Consider the following 20,644-nt stretch of genomic DNA (forward strand, 5'->3'; position numbering starts at 1 on the left):
AGCCTCCCCGCACCCCAGTTCAGCTGCCATGTCTTAATGGAGTCCTTTGCAATAAATATACCCGCAAAGGAGGACTCCCAACAAATACCATAAAACCTTACAGCTGGCGGTCAGAGTAGCAGTAACCCAACATTCTCCCCTCTACATTCTATTTTCTCTGCAAGATGTGTACTACCAAAGGCTCAGACTTTTGCTCCTGCACATACAGATTGTTCACAGGGTGAAACTACTGAAAGGTGCAGTAAACTCTTCCACACCCGGCAGCCCCAGGACCAGGAGGATACCAGATGTTCAAATATACTGGATAATAGAGAGGTATAGCTAGCAATGCACACCACTAAAGAAAAACAAGAGTAGATATCAAGAAACAAAAATGTATGCAGAGTACGTTATCATCAACAGTACTATTGTACACTGTAAACTTATGCTGTATTTATTTGTATTTACTTCCACTAGACTGTAAATACAGAAAACATAACTAAAATTTAATTATGGTTAAAATGCCAGTTATTTGAGCATTCTGGATGATAGAATGCTGGTCAAGACAGAGTTTACTGTATGTGATCAATTTAACTTGCCTTCAGTTTCATCCAGACTCTATTCAGCTTTTAGCTCTCTAAATCCTTTCCAGTTTTTCCAACATCATTTTGAAAGTGACGACATCAGAGCTAGACACTGTACGCCGGTGGAGGTCTCATTACTGCAACATACAGGAGTAACCCCTACTTGACAGTCCCGTTTACAGCACATTCATTAGCCTGCTAGCCGCAGCAGTGGGATCTGATGTTCTGATACTTATCTACCATGACCCTCTGAAGCCCATTTCAGAGTCACCGCTTACCAGGATACAGGTCCCGCTCCCCAACAAATCATGTACGTATGGCCTATGTTCTTTGCTCCTAGGTATATGGCCTCCCATCTGTGAAAATATATTTTCTTGTACAGTGTACCCAGTTTACCACACAATCCAGACTGATCCGGTCAGTAACCTGTCACTTTTTACCACCTACCAATCTTTATATAATCTGCAAACTCCATTAATGAGTTTATAATTTCTTTCCAGATCCTGGGCAAAAATACTGGATGGAGACCTGATCCCTGTGGGCTCCACTAACAGCTTGAGATCAATCTCCATTTGTCTGAATCCCATATTACCTGTTTAAAGCTGCTCAGGGCCAACATACTTCCATGCAACCTTTGGTCTATTAACAGCTTTCTGTGGAATTTAACAAGAAATATTGAGCATTGATTCACAATTAATACAGGAGATCGATAGGATAGTCATACAGGGGACAATGGAATTAAGGACTCAAGTACCCAGGCTGGATGGGGTGAGGAGCCACATGTGCGTGCTTAAGCAGGCTGGCACTCACTGTAGGGGAAAGGGGTGGATGAGAGTTTGTGGAAAGTGACAGGAAACATCATTGCAAGTCATTATCAAAGGAAGGCTCAGGATGGGAGAGGTTGCTCAAAGCACTCTGGCTGTAGCTTAATAAAACCAAAGCAAACAGATGTAGGGCTGCAAAAAAGAAACTGGAAGTGGGTCAATACACACTACGGGAATGCAATGGCTCAGTCATTCTGAGGGTTGGACAGATAGGGTGCATACATGCAAAGAGATGATGATTCTCCTACAGGTTGTTACAATCCAGCTGAATAATATTTCTTCTTCCAGAGACAGAAACAGAGGCCGGAAAAGACAACTATCAGGGACTCAGTGAAAAGGGCTTCAGAATTCCTTCACCAAAAGTGCTCACTTCCTTTCCAAATGATCACATCTGTCACCTCGGGAAGAGACTCTGCAACTTTAAATACAGGTGGCTCAAGGTGGGAAAATCCCCTGCCAGCAATACTTACCAGCCAGTAAATTTGCATTGAAATATATCTGAACACAAGGTTCTAATCTGACATGGGAGGCCACATGATACAGCAAGGTAATGTCTATGTACAGTTTTAACTTATTTCCCTTCCTCCACCATAATCATTTACATGAAAAATTGTGTACCTCTGAGGAAAACAGCTCTGGCTATTTGCTGTGCACTGATCTTACAAAACTAATTAAGAATTGTAAAACAAATGCCTCCATTTACATGGAAAACTTGATGTTTGTGCTTTTGAAACACAACAAATATTTACAAAAGATGATACTGACAAGACAAAACAACATTATTTAAATGCTAACAGCTCAAATTCTCTATTGTATATGAAACAATTATGTGTTTTTAGGAAATACTCTGCTACATAACTTATAATGATGTTTGTTAAAGCTACTTACAAAACAAGTGCCTAAGCAACTCACAATTGTTCCAGTGATAACAGGCTTAAATGTTTCCCCAGAGCAGGGGTCAGAACAATACAACATTGAACAAACAATTTTATTGCCTGCTTTTAAGAAGGCATGAAATTCTGATTGGTCATCTCCGATACTGGCAAATAGGGAATTTCCAAAATTGCATGTATAAGGTAAAAAAAAAAAAATCACACACACACGCATGCACAAAACCACTTATTTCAGCTTAAAGTTGCCTATTTAAATCAGAGGCATATTTCTGTAAATTTAGATTTACAAAAATGTAGGTAGCAACCTAATAAAAAATTCTAGATTTTGTCACCACAATGATAATCCTTTACAATCATGCAATGAACTAGCTACATATTACATTTGTTTAATCAGACAACCGGACTTGTCTGAATCTAGTTCTTTCAGCAGTTCAGATGTATCGCAAAAGAGAAGGGGGTATCAGGTTTTATTCCTCCCACTACCACAAACATATTGTATGACTCTGGACAAGTTGCTGTTTGTGGCTCCATTTCCCCATCTATAACTGAGCTAATTTTTATTTAGCTTTTTAAAGAAATTTGACATCCTTGTACAGATGGACTTGCTGGGATTTCCATTTATAAACAAGCATTTACCAGAAGTTAACACACCACAATCCCTGAGGTCACATTTACTTCCTAATTTAAGTGGAGGGGAATACCGCAATGTGTCAGATATCACAATGCAAGCGTATCAGGGACAGGATGAGAAGACCTCTATATGTCCCTTCCAGTCCTACAACTCTATCATTCTAGGTAAGTACAGCTCAAATGAAACACTAATCTTGCTTGGGATCTCCAATTATGCTCCTATAACACAAACAGTAAAAAAATACCAATAGGCATCTTAAGTACTTCCTTAATACTGTCCATGGTGTTTAAGTAATTGTAGCTGCCACAGAGAGCAGATATGACTGAAGAAGAGAAGAAGGGGTGAAGTCTCTTGTGAATCCCATTGTTAAGAAGTGGTCCACGCAATGAGGATTTTGAAAATCCCTGTGTTGTGCAAAGATTATTCAAAGGGAAAGTTCTATAAAGCCTTCAGCCAGAGTTCTGTATCCAAGGATGCTAGGCAAAAAAAAAAAAAAAAAAAAAAAAATTCCTATGGAGATCCATATCATACGTAGTCCCCACTTACTGCATCTTGATCTGAAGCCTATGTAGTAAGAAAGAAAGAAAAACAAAATTTGCGTGATTTCTTCCTCTCTCATGTCCCAGCTGTATTTCTGAATACCAGGCACCGACAGCACAGAAAACTGTGACAAACAGCCAATGTTTTCCATAGGCCAGCCCCACAAACGAACGCTGACACCACCCCGTACTGACACAGACTACATACTGCCACCTCAGACCAAACACATTTCTTTTCATCAACCCACTGTTCCTCCAAGCGAGAGTGGAAACATTAATGTCATTTTCATTCTTCCCTGAGTCCTTACAATTGTGTTTCTATGCCAGCAGAAAATAAGGAACTGACACGACTGAGCCTCACAGACAACGCATTCCTTACTCAAGCCTACAATGAAGCTATTCATCTCCACTGCACCTAAAATAACCAGTGCATGCGACAATGAAACATATGTGGCTATGTATATATTTTAGTTAACATCTTCATACGTTTACAAGAAAGGCCTGTTTATGGAAGTCTTCTCATCCCTCACCCTCTTTAGTTTATGTCTCACCCTAGCTCTCGCCATCCATGCTTCACAGAGAGGGACGTAGCTGATCCCTTTAGCTACACAGGGTTCCAAAATTCAGTAAGTCAGCAAATAGTTCTCCCAGTACAAAGGTTCCTCTGAGTTCTGAGAACAGAAGTTTAAGGATGTGTATCTGTTACACAACTGATAATACCAGCCATATACCCCAATACAAATACATGCTGAACCTCTCTAGTATGGCACTCTGGTCCGTAAACATCTGCGGTCTGGCATGATTTTAGTTAGCTAGATGTCCACTTACGAGTGTGTCCAAGTTTCTTGTGGTTCCATAAAGTTTGTTTACAGCCACCCCCCTAGCTCTGTGTTCTGTGCTCTTATTTAGTTGCAACTTAGCCCTAAGTGTCTTCTGAGAGCCCAGTAAACAGTAGAAGTGTTGGTAATGCTGCTAGATGACATTGCCCTCCCATGGGTGGGCAAATTCTCTGGCTCAGCACTGATCAAGTCTCAAGGGTATTGGATTAGAGAGATTCAACCTGTATCTGATACACCAGGGAGTTAGAAAAATACCATAGGCTCTCTCACAACTCTAGGTAGTGATGTGTACATCTACCCCCACATGCTTATATACTTTGGGTCCAAGTTCATCAAAAATCATTCATGCACTGTATCACCAAAATCTAGAGAACTCCAATTCCCCATGACTTCGGTGCCTTACAGCTGATAGCAAGTCTGACCCTGAAATAAAGACCTCTGTGAAGTCAAACACACATCATCTGGTGCCCAAGGTAATTTCCCAGCAACACCTCACATTAGGCCATAAGAATAATATTTTGTCAGACAAAGTTCAGAAAGAAGTTTGTAACAGAAAGAAAGCTCCAGTGGCAGGACTTTTTTTTTTTTTTTTTGTTACTGCACATCAACAAGGCAGTTAAGGAAGATTAATTGGGAAATTTTACAGCCAGGCAAAACCTGTAAAGGAGCCTGGATTGTTACCATGCCCCTAAGACTGACTGGAATAACACATTTAGAGATCGCCTGGCTGCCTTCTCCCCTAATAGATACAGTTTGCTTTAAATTAGTCTGGACTAGAGCTAATGCAATGAGGCAAGCGATAAATAAGTCCCAAGATAGGAAGCATCCTGGATCAAGTGATCACACTGTTATGCAAAACTGAAATATTCATGAGGGTAAGACTAAAACACTCACTGTTGACTTTAAGAAATTATTTGGTTTTACAAAAGAGGAACACTCAAACATTTCCGGTCCAAAACTCCGTCAACTCAAGGGAAATGTCCTTCAGAAAAGTGCAAAGGTTTTAACCCCTTCCTGCCTGCTAGCACTTGCCGAAAGATAGCATTCAAGACAGTAGCAGAAAAATGCATTTCCGGAACCCCCACCTGAAATGCCCAGGAAATGCACTTTTGCAGGGCAGCAAACAATACCACACTCACCCATTCTTACAGTGGTGTAACCCATTAAAATTAATATGTATACACTCCTACCTCAACCAGGCAGGAAGAAGCAATGTGGAGACAAAGTGATTAACCTAATGATTTAAAACTGAGAGGCAATAACGTGATTGTCTGGAGAGACTGAACCAAAATAAAAGTTCCCAGTTATAGGATTTTCAGTTTCTTTTGCTATGCATGGTTAAGACAGCTGCCATGTTTCACTCCACAGATGTATGCATGTGTGAGCTGGCACCCCAGGCATAAAATGTACAGCACCACTAGGTTTGTAATGAGCTTTGGGAAAAATAAACTATGAACAGTTATTTCCTCTGCTCCTCCAATGTAAAAATGACCAAACACAGAGTTTGTTTCTGCATGTAAAATCATTTTCTCCAAGCATCATGGCCGGTCAGTTGCTGGACTTCCTGGGAAAAGATGGCATTTGTGCTTTAATAGGTGGCATTCTTCCCTTCAACTCATGAGTGAACCTCGGTCTGGCATGGTACTGCAGAGTACTGTGCTCCAAGGTATGCTGACATAAAACTGTGGTCTTGGAAGACGTATTTTATAGGCACACATGCTGTTCCGTGATCGGCACTACATGCCTCTTGATGTGACGAGGTGATATGGTACAAGCCTCTAGGCTGAGAAGTGTGTTCCTGCAAAATTCTAGTAGACAGAAAACAAACCACTGTAACGCATATTTCCTTCAACTCATGCAGCATCTCTACACTGCAACAACTTCCTTAGTTCCTATCCTTCTTGATAAACGATGACCTTACATTTATACGTCACCCTTCATACAAACTGTGGGCTTTACCTCCAGGGGCAGGATTTCCTTTTCTCGGATACTGCAAGGCAGCCAGTTCTGGAGCGAAACATGACAGCTGCTCAAGAACATCCCAAAGCAGCACTACAGAACAGCTTAAGGCAGGAAGCAAAAGGGAAAAAACTACACTCACAAACAGAAGGGAAATTTTTAAAGCAATGCAGAATTTAAATTAGTCAATTTCAAAATCATGTCCAGGTCAACTAAGGTTAATAATGTAATTTCATAGAATCATAGGGCTGGAAGGGACCTCAGGAAGTCATCTAGTCCAGCCCCCTGCTTCGAACACTCACAATTGCTCTATGCAATCACAAAAAAAGCAGCCACCAAATTTGACTGAGCTCAAGTGAACAGGGCTGTTTTATATCTCACCCCAAAGCACAGAACCCCCTTAACATTATGTCAGGGCACTCACTCAGCACAGTGCCATCCACACTACTTCATAACCCCTTTTTTTCTCCCTGGAGGCTTCCCTTTCAAGTATTGATCCAACTGGTCTTGCTTATTACATGACATGCAACAGAATTCAGACCTGGAGGCTGAATGGCTATAAATTAATACTTATAAAGTGGGATCAAAGGTGGAAATTCAACCAGAATTACTTTTTGTATTTTGTCAGTTGAGCAAAAGAGGGAGATCCAGTTTGGATCTCGCTCATCTGGCAACCTCAGGATCTGACCAGTGCCGGACAAGAGAATTTTCTGGACAACAGGAGGTCAATACTATCCAGCACATTACCATTACTTCCACTGCTTACTGGGCTCTTAGAAGACATGTAGGGTTCAGTTAAAGCTAAATAACAGCACAGAACACAGAGCCAGGACTGCTGTCTGGAAACAAACTTTATGGGACCATGGGAACCTTGACCACGCCCATGTTAAATGATTGTCTGGCTAACTAAAACCATGCTGGATGAGAGTGTTCTGGAGCAGAGAGGTTCAACCTGTACTTGCAAATTACCCACCACAGTTCCTTACATCATACTCTAATTTAGACATCCAGGTGCAAGTGAAACGTTAGGATCCTGCTCTTCAAAGCAGCAGCCAACATCACACAGATAACCATTTTTGGAAGGAGAGCAGAGAAGAAAAAGGAGCAAGCAGCCATGGTTCAGCTGACAGGGGACTTTGCAAGGCTCCTGAGCTTATCTCATCACAACTCTCACAAAGCTGGAAAACACAGTGAGAGGAGATAACAAGTGTTTGCCTGGAAGTGGAAAATATCTTAGAAAGCACACTTGCAGGAACACACCCACCGCATACAGCAGCATTAAAGATGGTTACATCTCTTTGAAAGAAATCAGCTTTCCTGGCCGTTATCAGATGGAAATGGTATCTTTTCTATGAAGCAGCTTATAAGGGCTCTTGATAGCACATTGCATCATTTTATAATTCTCTTTATTGCCCTCTGCCAGCTAACGTGTCAGGTCACAGTGCACAAATCAGACTTCTGCTGGCAGAGAAGCGACCAAGAAACATGGAAGAGAACAAGTCTGATTTAGGACTAGGCCAGGAAATGTGCTGAGAACCCTCCATCTGCTGCATGAGGATGTTCAGCACCTCACATGACAAGGCCTATCCCTTTACTCTACTGACCTTCTGTGGGGTGAAGTATCTTTGTAACCACAAATGCAACTGCTCTCTACTCATCACCTTGCGAGCAAAATTTATTTTCATGCCTTCCAAGCCCACAGTATTGCTCATCTTATTACATTCCCTATTAATCCAATTTTTTTCTCATGTGGTACTTGAGTCCTTTTGTTGGATTTTAGCAAACATACAGTCAAACATGTGCCACACAGGAGACTGGGGTGGAGGAAAAAGAGACAGAATCTATATTACGCCCTTCTTGAACACAGAGGATCAAATGAATAACCTTAACTATCATTTCCCCCACTTAAGTGCATCACCATGCAGCCCTAACCTTAATGTTAACTTTGCAAAGAATTTCCTATTTTTTTAAAAAAAAAGTTTTATTCTGCGATTTCTAATCTCTTTAGATTTACAAAAAAAAGTTACTACATGCAAACTCCCCAATCCTGAATAAGTTGACTGGAAAAAAATACTAAAGTACAGTTTCCCTACATACTTTATGATGGCCACAAGTGAGAGAATATTTTCATGAAGAACCTTTGGCGCTCCAGATCTCTTAAGGTATATTAAAGCAAGTCTCTCTCCCCACTCCGTGGACAAAGGGTCAACCAGCAAAGGCCATCACATCGCACAAAAATTTCTGCCCCTACAGCCCTTATGTCTGAAGTCTGCTTCATTCTATTCACAAATTGTCTCAGAAGAGATCCCAGTTTTTCTCTCACGTATTCTTTATTTGGAATAGTTTCTATGACCAATAATTTTCTCAGTCTATAGGGTTGTTTATGACTTTACTGCCCTGTTCTCTTATTTTATTAAGATGAAGGATCCTGGATCCTTTTAGCATTTTAACAGCCATAACAAAATAAACTCATACAAAGAGTTACTAAAAGATAATTGTAAGAAGCTCTAAGACATGAAAAGCTACAAGATCTTACATGGCATGGCAGGACAGTAGTGCTAACACACGGCACAAGAACACTAGTGCGGTTAGAAAGTGGCTCCCACAATTACGAGATTCAGTTTTGTGATGCTGGGGCTGAGCGACAGATATTTTCTCTCTCGGCGTTCTAACGATACAAGCCATTTCTTGCATAGTTTTTAGGATGGAGCTGACCTAGAGAAGAGGCTGATGTAAAGTTTACCTAAGTAATTTTTCCCCCCTTCTATAAGGAAACCACCGTTTTTAAGACCAGCATGAAGTAATAACCCAATACCACTTGTTGCCTTCTACCAAAGGATCTTTGAGTAGTTTACAATCAAAAATCCGGGGTCACTCAACACAGGTGATGTCTGGGTTACACTTACAGCAAAGAGGGGATAAATGACTTTGTCCAGTGAACCAGTGAAATATCTTGGAATAAAACCCACACCCCTGTCTCCCAGCCTACGGTTTTAGCCAGTAAGGAACCATCATTCCTCCTCTTGTAGAGCTAAGCAACACTTTTTGGAAGAACGAGAAGTCCAATGGCACCTTACAGACTAACAGAATTTTTGGAGCTTAAGCTTTTGTGGGCACAGACCCACTTCGGCAATATGCATGCAGTGGAGGTTCCCGAGATAGCTCTAAATATACAGGCTAATGAAAAGTCTCTCCTCTTTTGGGCTGTGTCCACACAAGAGAGTTTTGTTGACAGAAGGGGACTTCTGTTGACATAACTCAGGGACCGTTCTTTTGACAGAGTCTGGACAGAACGTCGCTTTTGCCTCTACAGTGTTATCCTGCAAAAATGTGAGGAATAACACCGTTGACTACATTTCCGTCGACAGAACTCTGTCAAGATGTTTCAGTCAACAGAGAAGGTCCTCTACGGCATTGGACACCGCAGCCAGGATGCACAATGCCCCAGGCTACGCCCACGTCACCGAAATCCTCACTGAGTGTGGCCACCCTGCCTGCACTTTGGAACAAGCATGAGCAAAAGAGAAAGAGCTCCACCAGGGCTATATGAAAACCTGAGTCGGGAGGCAACGGTCAGGGCAGCCACAGCCTTGTGCCCCTTCTACAAGGGGCTACACCATCTTTTGGTGGGGGGCAGGGGGAGGGTGGCAATGGCTCCCCGTGAGGGAATGGTCAACATCGGCAAGGCAGACCCTGCATCCCTGAGCGGGCTGGAACCAGACCTGGACTCCCAGCAGGTGCCCATCGTCTGGGGGACTCAGGCACCTCAACTGAGGGGCCATGGGTCATCATCCTGGACTCCGGCCCCTCCAGCAGGGATACCTCTAGGGAACCCTAAGATCTCTTGAGGGGATCAGGTGAGTACTACATGGGCACACACCTGGGCTGGGGGGTGCCAGTCAGCCACAGGGACAACACCCTCCGCAGTTGACAGGGCCCTAGCCCCACGTACACAGGGTGGGGAAGGGTTGCCATGTGCCCTGCCACCTCTCCACCTATCCTGGGACCCCCAGCCCAGTGAGTGGGGGCTCCGGGGAGGGTTGGTGCGTTCTCCCAGGCCAGGGCACGCCATGCAGGACAGACACGTCCTGGGGGCAGGGTCTGCTGATCATGGTGGAGCACGACCCTGGGGTCATGCAGTGGAAGGGACTCACCATGCTTCCTTTCCTCCCTCCAGCCGCACCATCGGAGGCCTGTGCCAGCCCCCGCCCTACATCCCACCAGGCCCAGTCCCTGCCAGGACCAGATCACCCCCCCCAAGGGGCTGCCCAAGCCACTGAACCGGGGGTAGTCACTCACCTGCAGGGCCCGTCCCTGGGGGTGGGGGAGGATAACACCTTGGCATATGCAATGGCCTTGGCCAGCAAATTGAGTTGCTAGAGTAGTGGTTGGGGGGTAAGGAGGCCTGGCAGGCCTATGAGCAGGAGAGGGACGCGCAGGAGCAGATGGAACACTGCTGAGCGAAGCTCATGGGCCACCCGGCCACATTGACAGCCCAGGGACCCACAGTCAGCCCCTCCACCCAACTGTTCTGCTGCTGCCCCGGCAGGCTGGATAATGTCCGCCATCGGCACCCAGGCCCCTGCCCCCACACTTCCCCCCCGCCCCCCAGACCTCCCAGTCCCTCTGCTGACCGTGAGCTCACCAAGCTCCCACCATCCCTGCCCCGACACGGTCCCCAAATCTGGCGTGTGAGGGGAAGTCACACAGACCCCGTGGGTCCCACACCCCTAACCCCCACTGAGGGCTAAGACCCTGCACTTCTCCATATGGATATAGTTAACTGTTTAAGTTTCCACACTCTCCAGGTTACAAGTGTTTATTTTCAGTTAGAAACAAGTGAGTAATTATGTACAGTAAATATGTTTGATAACCCTCCTGTGTCCCTTCTTAGCAGTGGGGAAGTGAGGGCTGGGTGCGTGTGGGGGCTGTGGTGGGGAGGTGGGTCTTGGGGCCAGGAACCCAGCAGGGAGTGGCACGCAGAGGGTCATTGGGGGGCCATGGGCAGAGCTCTCTCAGAGGATTTCCCATAGCCGCACCTTGTTGCGGTCAGCCTGGTGATTGGGTGCTGTGCCTGGCTACTCATACACGGGTGGCATCGGACAGCCAGCCCTGGAGGAAGTCCTCGTTTTTGTTCTTCACTGTATTGTGGAGCGCACAGCATGTGCCCACCACCTGGGGGACATTCTGCACCCCCAATGGCCAGCTGCATGAGTAGGCATCTAAATCGAGCCTTGAAACATCCCATGGCCCGCTCAACCACCAGCTGGGCCCAGTTGAGGAGTGCATTGAATTGCTCCTGGGAGGCAGCCAGGTAACCAGTATATGGACACATGGGCCAGGGCGGAGGCTATATGCCGTGTCCACCACCACGCAGCATGGCATCGTGGTGTCCCTCATTAGCATCTCCCTTTGGGGCACATAGGTGGCCCTCCTCCATCCTTCAGCAGAGGCTCGACTTCCTAAAAACTCGCATGTCATGGGCACTGCTCGACCAGCCAATGTACACAGCGGTAAAGCTGCCCCAGTGGTCCACCGGCTCACAGAGCCAGCCACGACTCCCTCCACATTCCCGAGCTGGATGACCCTCTGCAGCAGGACATGGTTAATGGCCCTGATGACCTGCAAGGGGCGGAGACTGGGCACACATGTGAGAGGCTGAGGGGGCTGGCCCATGGCCCCCCAATCCATCTGTGGCCCTCCTGCCCCCCGGTCACCCCCCATGACAGACATGTGTTAGGGTGGGACCGCACATTTCCTTGGGGATTGAGGCCCCCCTCTTGGGCCCATGCCCCTTTCCCTCACAACCTCGTGGGGGTTGCTGCATGGTGAGCCACACCGCTGCCCCCCTGGGCAAGGCCTGGGGACCCTGAGTGCTTCACCTGCATGACCACAGCCCTGACAGTGGGCCTGCCCACCCTGAACTGATTGCTGACCAAGCAGTAACTGTCTGGGGTGGCAAGCTTTCACGGGGCCACGGCCACGTGTTTCTTGACAGGGATGGTGCATCGCCGCTGCATGTCCTCCCAGCATAGGGTGGGGGCAAGCCAGTCACAGAGCTTCAGGAATGTGGCTTTACACATCCAAAAGTTCTGGACCCAGCGCTGGTTATCCCATTCGCCCAGGATGACCCAATGCCACCAGTTGGCGCTGGTAAGGTACCGCCATACCTGTCCAAGGGTCAGGGCAGAGGGGAGGCACCCCTACTGCACAAGGCTCAGAGCTCCAGATGGTGGCAGGGATGTGCGCAGGTGTCTGGAACACGTAAGTGACCGCTGCAGCAATGATGAGTGGGAGCCACTGCAGCTTCTCTAGGACCAGGGCATGTCTGGGGTCTGGTCCTGCTCCACGGCTCAGCGCTTGGAGCAGAGAATTGCCTTAGGACTCATGCTGCCACTGCTCCTGCCTGCATGGCCCCTCCTGGGGCCACACAGGCTCTGAGCTACAGGGAGCAACTGTTGGCAGGGGCAAACCTTTTAAGGGCACATGTGGCTTGCTGGCCATACGACCCCTGTCTGTGGGCTTCCAGGTCCCCATCTGTCGACAGAGAGGCCTAGCTGTGTGGGGACACACTGTTGGCAGCGCGGATCGCTTTGCCAAGCCACTTACAGGTGTAGATGCACTATCAACAGAGGTTTTGTTGACAACTTTGTTGACAGATGCTTCCAGTGTAGATGTAGTCTTGGTGTTTACACCTCCCCATCAGCTGCTGATCATGGGCCACATCCTCCCTGACTGAACTGACCTCGTCAGCTCTGGCCTTCTTGATTGGGACTCCCTCCTTTTCATGAGCCTGTATATTTAGAGCTCAGCTTTTACCCTCCAAGTGGTCGAGAGTATGTTTTGAAAACAGACGGAAAACAGGAGACAGATGGAAGCACTGCTGGTACACAGTGCCAGACGTCCAGCACAGTTGTACATGGGAAGAGAGGAGACATCAATCTCCTACTCCAGAAAAGTCTAAGCTATGAACATATTTCTATACTGAAATACACCTGCTTATTCCCATCCATCTTTCATCGGATAAGAGAATTAGAATACAGTAATACACTGAGATCTTTCTATTCACCTTACTCTTGTGACAGAAGATTTTGTAGTTACAAGGGATTATAACAGGGGACAGAGTGGCTTCATGCTGATTCACCCTCCATAACATGCTGTGCTTTTACAACTAGAAATAGAGACATCAAAGAGATTACTCCTCTGTCCTGGGTGACCCAAGGAGCCAGTGACAGTGAGAGCAGATATAAATAGTCCTCCTAGGAGCTCCCTCAGCTTGCTGCAGGACTGGGTTGTGTTTGCAGGATGCTCTTCCCAGTGACTGGCTCCTGTGGTGGTAATGACAAATTTAACTAAAATGAAGGTTCCCTGTGTAAGAGGGAAAGATCCCTATCATCACTGGCAGTATTGTCAACATACTCAATTGACTCCCTCCTCTTCCCCATATCCTATTAAATGGTTAGCAAACAGGAAGCACAAGTTGATGCCACACTTGGAGTCTGGTTTGCTCTCTACACCTGCTAATATGACTCAAATTCTCTCAACAGCTGAAATTCCTGACTTCAGATGCCCAAAGCTATTGGCACACCGCAAAGTAAATTCTGCTCTTAGCAACATCTGTGCAACCTCACCATCTGCAAGGCCTGAGATTTAGGGTAAGCATATAGTACTGCACAGCAAAACCCCTCTTTATGCAATTTCGACTTCTGCATTACTTGGAGTAATGCGAGCCGAAATCACGAGTGGCAGAGAGCTGCTGCACTGGTCAGTTTACTGTCCCCAAGGAATGGCAGGAAGTTGGGAACCAGGAAGCTCCCAGCTCTCCACCAGTCCCAGGAGACAGGAAATTGACCAGTTCTGGTCAGTTTCCTGGATCCCCAAGCTGAGGAAAACTGGGAGCCAGGTTACCACCTGGTTAGCAGCTGCCCTCCAGTCCCAGGAGCCAGGAAACTGACCAGCGCAGCAGTGCTGGTCAGTTTCCTGGCTCCTGCAACTTGCATGAAATTTGACTTGTACCTGTTTATCTGGGAATGCAACCTACATGTAAGTTGGGGGTTTACTATAGTTGCTGCTGTGGCACAGCTACAGTAGAACTGCTGTTAAACACTTCCTATATCAAAGAAAGGGACTTTTCCCTTCAGTGTAGATTGGGAGTCAATAACTAAGTCAACAAAAAATGACATCTGGTAACAGTTGTATCTACACCAGGAGTTAGCTTGAACAAACCACAGCATTCATGGCCTGCAATGTTCAGAGCAGCAAGTGGTCAATGTAATTTGTGTGTGTATACTAGGCCTTAGCAAACAGCCCTACTGAGGGGAACAGAATTCAATCCCCTCTTCCATAGCTGTGTTGGCTAATCAAGGCTAATGACTACAAGAGCCAGTTGTGGTAACAACTTAGTTTGGTCAACAAAGTCAGAAGCTCTGACACCAAACACACAGAGAAAGCACATGCATTTAGTAAGAGGGTACCATTTATATGATCTCTTTTCAGTTCCTTTTTTGCATTCTGAAATGCTTTTAAAAATTTAGGGGTAGATTGCATATTTTTGGGGCACGCACAAATGTCATTACTATGCTAATGAAAACCCCATTCATTGACTTTTTATTTAAGATTTGTTCTATGAATCCTTGACATATGGAACAACCCCCTTTCAGGGCTTTGAAACAGTTAAACAAATACGAATGATGGAATGCTTTGCAGGCTTGCTGTAAAAATGTATTGTGAGGGAGTCAGCTACTATGGCAAAAGCTGCCATTGCAGTATTTAAAACACACCCCAAATTTAGGGAGACAGAAGGGAAGAATCCACTTGAGGGTGCAAAGAGTTATGTTACCCGCCTTCCATTTGAAAAGCCCAGATGTCCAAGGAACCTGAGCAGCCCGGTACAGGACCAATAAAGAGTTGTAAAGACACAGATACGAAGCCATTCTTGCCTTTTTCCCCCCAGCAAGCTGGAGGTGAACCTCCAGAGACGTCACTAGTTGCCAGAATGAAATCAAAGAGAAAGACTGAACTGGAAAGAGTCTCTTGACCCATGCATCAGACATTAAGATGCCGCAGGATTCCTCATTGTTTTGCTGAAACAGACTAACATGACCACCCCTCTGAAACTATGCTGGTAGAGGTGTCCTATGGTCCAGAGCTTCTGGGAGCTGGTAGTTATTGTGATTGCAAATACAGCTGAAGGCCTTACTGCTGTTGGGATACACCTGAGAATATATTTTCCCTTCTGTTGGGTGGGCTGGTGGCTCACGCAGCAAGGCATACTACTGTATGCCTCATACTGCATCTGGCAGCCACTTTCTGGTGTTGGGTATGTGCCCCCAGGTCAGGGCTGCTCTGGAAAAGACCACAGCTAGACTTCACAGGAAGGGAGAAGATCCCAGGCAATATAAATTAGCCACTGATATGGGACTACCAGGGAGGCTGGAGTAAGGTGCTCTTCACCCAGCTAGAGTATTTAAATAAGAGTTTTCTTGAGTAATGCTTTGGCTAGTGCCATGTTTGACAAGGCTATGCTCATCCCATAAATCTGTAAACACATGCTTGCCGAGGTGCTGGTACTCGGTACCGGCAAGTACTGATACAAAAAAAGAAAAAAAAAAAAAAAGCACTGGTTACGAGTAATCTGCATTCAGATTCAGGTTATGAGTAATCTGCATTTTTCACTCAGTCTTCGACTGTCCCAGTTCTGTGTGGGATTGGCTTTTTCTCAAATTCTGGCATGAGGCAAGTAAATGAATCCTCTGCTTTAAACAATTCAGGTTAACAATAGCTAAAAGTAAACTTTAAAAAAAAAAATGTCCAAAATAAGATACTCATGTTGGAGTACAAGCCAACCTGTAGCTTTCCCTGGGAGCAGGTTAGCCCATAATTGCCTAGTACTGCAGGGCTTCTTCCCTTGAAGCAGCTAGCGCTAGCTGTTAATCAGAGACAGGACACTGGAGATAAACTCCTGGCCTGATCTAGTACAGTAATTACTCCTATAGACCAAATGCAATAATCACATATAAAGTCTCAGAGGGATAGCATGCAGGTCTATATCTGTAAAAACCAATGAGGAGTCCTGCAACACCTTAGAGACTAACAGAATTCATTAGGACATAAACTTTCCTGGATAAAACACACACCACCAGATGAACTGGAGTGGAATACAAAGGCAGGTATACATGTAAGAAAATTACTGCAAAAGGAAGAGGTTACTCTCCATTGTAAATTAGTGTGATCAGTTGGGGGTAATGGGGGCCATTCACTGTTGGTGACGGAGAAATATGAACATCCATCAAGAAGAAGTTGCCTCTGTAGAACATTAACCAACTTAGATCCTTATTCAGGCCTAATTGTATAGTTTGGAGTTTACAAATGAGCTCCAATTCACCTGTTTCCCTTTCTTGATATTCGATTTGCGCCTGTTTATCCAGTTTGTCCAAACACACACAGCAGATGGGCATTGCTGACCCTTGATGGCATATATCCGGTTACTGGACATGCAGGCATATGAGCCCCTGAGGGTGTGGCTTATGTGGTTAGGCACGTATATTGGAGGAACCAAACTGTGTCTGTGCCAAAGGATAAACAGGCACATATCAGACAGACATCAAGAAACGGAACATAAATAAATCTACAGGAGAACACTTTAACACCACCCTCCGTGCCCCGGACATTCAGTAAATGGTTTAAAAGTAGCCGTCCTTCTACCAAAAAACAAACAAACCTTCAAAACTGGATTATATTTTATGCCTTGGTTTTTTTTATCTGTGCAAACGAGGGAGAGACAGGAAGTTGAAGTTACATTTTATGCTTGTGTAGTGCCTTGAGCTCCTCAGAAGACACTACATTTGCATTCTGAGTCAGTAAGAATAACTTAAAGTTTTGACATGCCTTACTTATTGTAAACACAATTCTGTCTGGCTAGTTGCCTCAAAAGTAAGTCGGTGGCCCTGTTGAAATACCCTTTCACACTAAATGTTACTGCAATGACAATTACTGTAAAGGAAGTGCTGTCTTCTGCAAAGTGAACTGACTCAGTCTGCTGACCAGTAACAGCATGACAACACACTAATTCAGGGACCAATAACCCGTCCAAGGTAAAGTGATGAAATTTGCCTTTTTGACCTCTATGTACAGTAGGAGTGCCAGTGATACTTTTTAAAGTCACTCATAGTCCTGCTACAACAGCTTAATTAATAAACTACAGGTAAAGGTCTGCATCTTAATTTAGGTAGTGATCTTTTGCTAATCCACAGGCAGCATGGCTTTCAGCAAGCTCCAGGCTGCATGGGGGAGGTGGCGTGAGGCTGAGTTTCCACTTTGCATCCCAATGAAAATCTTGTCTAGCATCCTACCTCTCCTTCTCCCACAATTAGTCCCTCTGCCAGCGGCCTCATCCCACTGTCAGTCCATGAACTGGGAATAAGGAAAGCAGGCTGGCAGTGGAGAGACCATGGCATGTTGCCCAGAGTAGATCAATTATCACAAAAGACCAGCAGTGGAAGGGAATATCCTGTACCTCACCTGTGAATGGTGGAGGTGTTACTCATTCAGAGTTATGTCCATAATAGTAATGCCCTTGGTATCTCCAGTCAAATTCATTACCTCCATTTAGGATGTTATCATCTATTACAGCCCCTGGATTTCTTGTCAATATTCTTACTGTAGACAAGGCCACAGCCATCTTCAGCCTTGCATTGTTCCTAACCTCCTTTGGGGTTGCACAAGCCACCCTCTCCCTGCCCCCACTCGTGTAAGCACTGATGCTTAGCTCAAGGACACAGTGTTACTGTCACATCCACGGGTCAATTTAAATTTTCTCCTCTCTCCTTTCCACCATCTCACTCTCCACCTGCTGTCTCAAGATGCCACTGGCTTATCTCCTATGTGATTATGCAGTTGTTCTGTTATATAAACTTACTATTCTTGGAAGTTTAGAATTAAGACACCTGTTATACAATATAGGCACTGCAAACTATCCTGCATTTAAGTCTTACAGAACTCAATTTTAAACCAGCAAATGTCAATACTCCAACTTTCTCCCTCGCACTTGAAATTAACCGCAAAGAAGAAAAGATGAAATTTTCTTGCCGTCTTTTCTATCTGGCAATTAGTTCCTGAAGTCGTGAAAATCATTTTCCAAGTGTTACGAATTTTCGTTTCTACCATTAGTTTAAAACTAAAAAAAAAATTCATGTTCTCCATTTCCTGCTAATGCAAATATTCAAGGTGTGGCTTTCTTCTGAAAAGCAACTGCCTGAGAGTGATACCTTCCTACTAAAAGAGGGGTCCTAAGTATTCCATCATATTTATACCTTCCACGATAATACTCAGAGATAGCGAGGGTGACGGAAGGCAGTTATGGGCATGGGGAAATCACTGAACGAGTAAACTGAGACTATCAGCTGTAGAAACACAAAGCATAAACATGAAACCAACATTTTTCAGAGCAGAACCGTTGCACTGATGGAAATGAAATACTGGGAATATAAATTTTAACTACTGGAACTGAAAAATAAAATCCCAGTCCTTTTCTTCTGGCACCTGATCCTGCACTGATTTAGGTCCGATCTGACCGCCATGCAGAGCATAAACCTGCCCAAAATTTGGCCCCATAATCGCCAATTCTATGTCCCCGTGAATAATTTCACCCTTGCTCCCGAAGCAGCCCAACAGCCCTCACGCCAAGATCCGAAAGTCAGCAGCGAGCAAGCTGGCCCGTAGACCCGGGTGGTATCTGGAGCACAAGCTACCACCAGGGTCCTATTCAGCTCCACCGCAGACAGGAACCTCTCACACCGGCCCAGGCCGGATCCCCAGCAAAACGTTCCCAACTTCGCAGCCAACCCTCCCAAGGGCCAAAGGGGCCTCGTGGGGCACGGAGCCCCCGTCCCCCCGGCGTGGGGCGAGCGGGGAGAGGGACGGGCACCTCCGGCGGGGGAGGGGATTCCCGGGGATCCCCCCAGCACCCCCACGCCGCCCCCCCCGGCTGTCAGCGCCGATGGGGGGACGCCCCTGCCGGCTCACCGGATGGGGGCACAGGCGCCCCCTTGAAGGGCCCCGAAGCGATCGGGCGGCTGTTGAGGGGGGTGGGCTGGAAATGCGCCCCGGGAAGGAAGGAAGGAAGGGCCCTGCCCCCAGCCGCGGGAGTCCCTCGCAGCTCGGGGGGGCCGGGCCGGGCCGGAGGGAGGGAGGGAGCCGCCCCGCGCTGCCCGACCCGGGGGCGATGGCCACTCGCCCCCCGGCGCCGCCGAGCCCCTTCCCGCCCCCGCCCGCGCTCACCTCGCTGCCCCGCGCGGGACCCAGGCCGGCTCCAGCGGCGGCTGCCCATGGCCGGGCGGGCGAGCGGGCTCGGGGCGGCTCCGACGGGGGTAGTGGCCGGCCGCGGGCAGCCGGGATCCAGCGCCTGCCCGGCTCCTGTTTACACGGCGCCGCCCCGCCCCCGCCGCCATGGCCGGGGGCGGGGCGCGGGCCTCAGCCGAGAGCCGGGGTGCCTGGCAGCGCCGCAGGCGGGGCCTCGCGCGGGAGGGCGGGGCCCCGAGAACGCGCCCCCCCCCCCGGTTCCTGGGGGGGGGTGAGCGGCGGCCGCGGCTCCCTCAGGCCCCCGTGGGGGTGGGGGGAAGCGGCGCCCGGAGGCCCCTGGCCCCCGTGGTGCACATCCACCCGTGCCCGCTGCTCGTCCCCTTTCTTTGGCCCGTGGGTGGGAGCGAGGAGGGCGAAGCCGCCCCTGGCAGCGCGCGAGCCCCCGCGCTGGACTGGGGCGCGGGGGTGCAAGGAGGAGTCCCTTGGGAATCTTCCTGCGGGGAGGTTAAGGGTGTGTGTGTGTGAGTGTGACCAGGCTCTGTGTGTGTGTGTGTGAGTGAGTGAATGACCAGGCTCCGTGTGTGTGTGTGTGTGAGTGTGTGAGAGAGAGAGAGAGACTAGGCTGTGTGTGTGAGCCAGTGACCAGGCTCTGTGTGTGTGTGAGAGAGAGAGGGAGAGACTAGGCTCTGTGTGTGTGTGTGTGAGCCAGTGACCAGGCTCTGTGTGTGTGAGAGAGAGAGGGAGAGACTAGGCTCTGTGTGTGTGTGTGTGAGCCAGTGACCAGGCTCTGTGTGTGTGTGAGAGAGAGAGAGACTAGACTGTGTGTGTGTGTGTGTGTGTGAGAGAGAGAGAGACTAGGCTGTGTGTGTGAGCCAGTGACCAGGCTCTGTGTGTGTGTGAGAGAGAGAGGAGAGACTAGACTCTGTGTGTGTGTGTGTGTGTGTGAGCCAGTGACCAGGCTCTGTGTGTGTGTGAGAGAGAGGGAGAGACTAGACTCTCTGTGTGTGTGTGTGTGTGTGAGCCAGTGACCAGGCTCTGTGTGTGTGAGAGAGAGAGGGAGAGACTAGGCTGTGTGTGTGTGTGTGTGTGTGTGAGCC

At 47.2% G+C, this 20,644-nt stretch overlaps 1 protein-coding gene across 4 annotated transcripts in view; it reads right to left on the reverse strand.

The window, feature by feature from the left end:
* MARCHF8 (membrane associated ring-CH-type finger 8) overlaps positions 1 to 19,670 on the reverse strand; it is a 155,304-nt gene extending 135,634 nt beyond the window's left edge. For all 4 annotated transcript variants that reach the window (XM_074999871.1, XM_074999868.1, XM_074999869.1 and 1 more), the window contains exon 1: positions 19,527 to 19,670. The gene's annotated coding sequence lies outside the window, so the exon portion shown is untranslated. The remainder of the gene's footprint in view (positions 1 to 19,526) is intronic.
* Positions 19,671 to 20,644: the final 974 nt, after the last annotated feature.

This window comes from Carettochelys insculpta, chromosome 7, assembly GCF_033958435.1.
Source record: "Carettochelys insculpta isolate YL-2023 chromosome 7, ASM3395843v1, whole genome shotgun sequence".
Classification (NCBI taxonomy): domain Eukaryota; kingdom Metazoa; phylum Chordata; order Testudines; family Carettochelyidae; genus Carettochelys; species Carettochelys insculpta.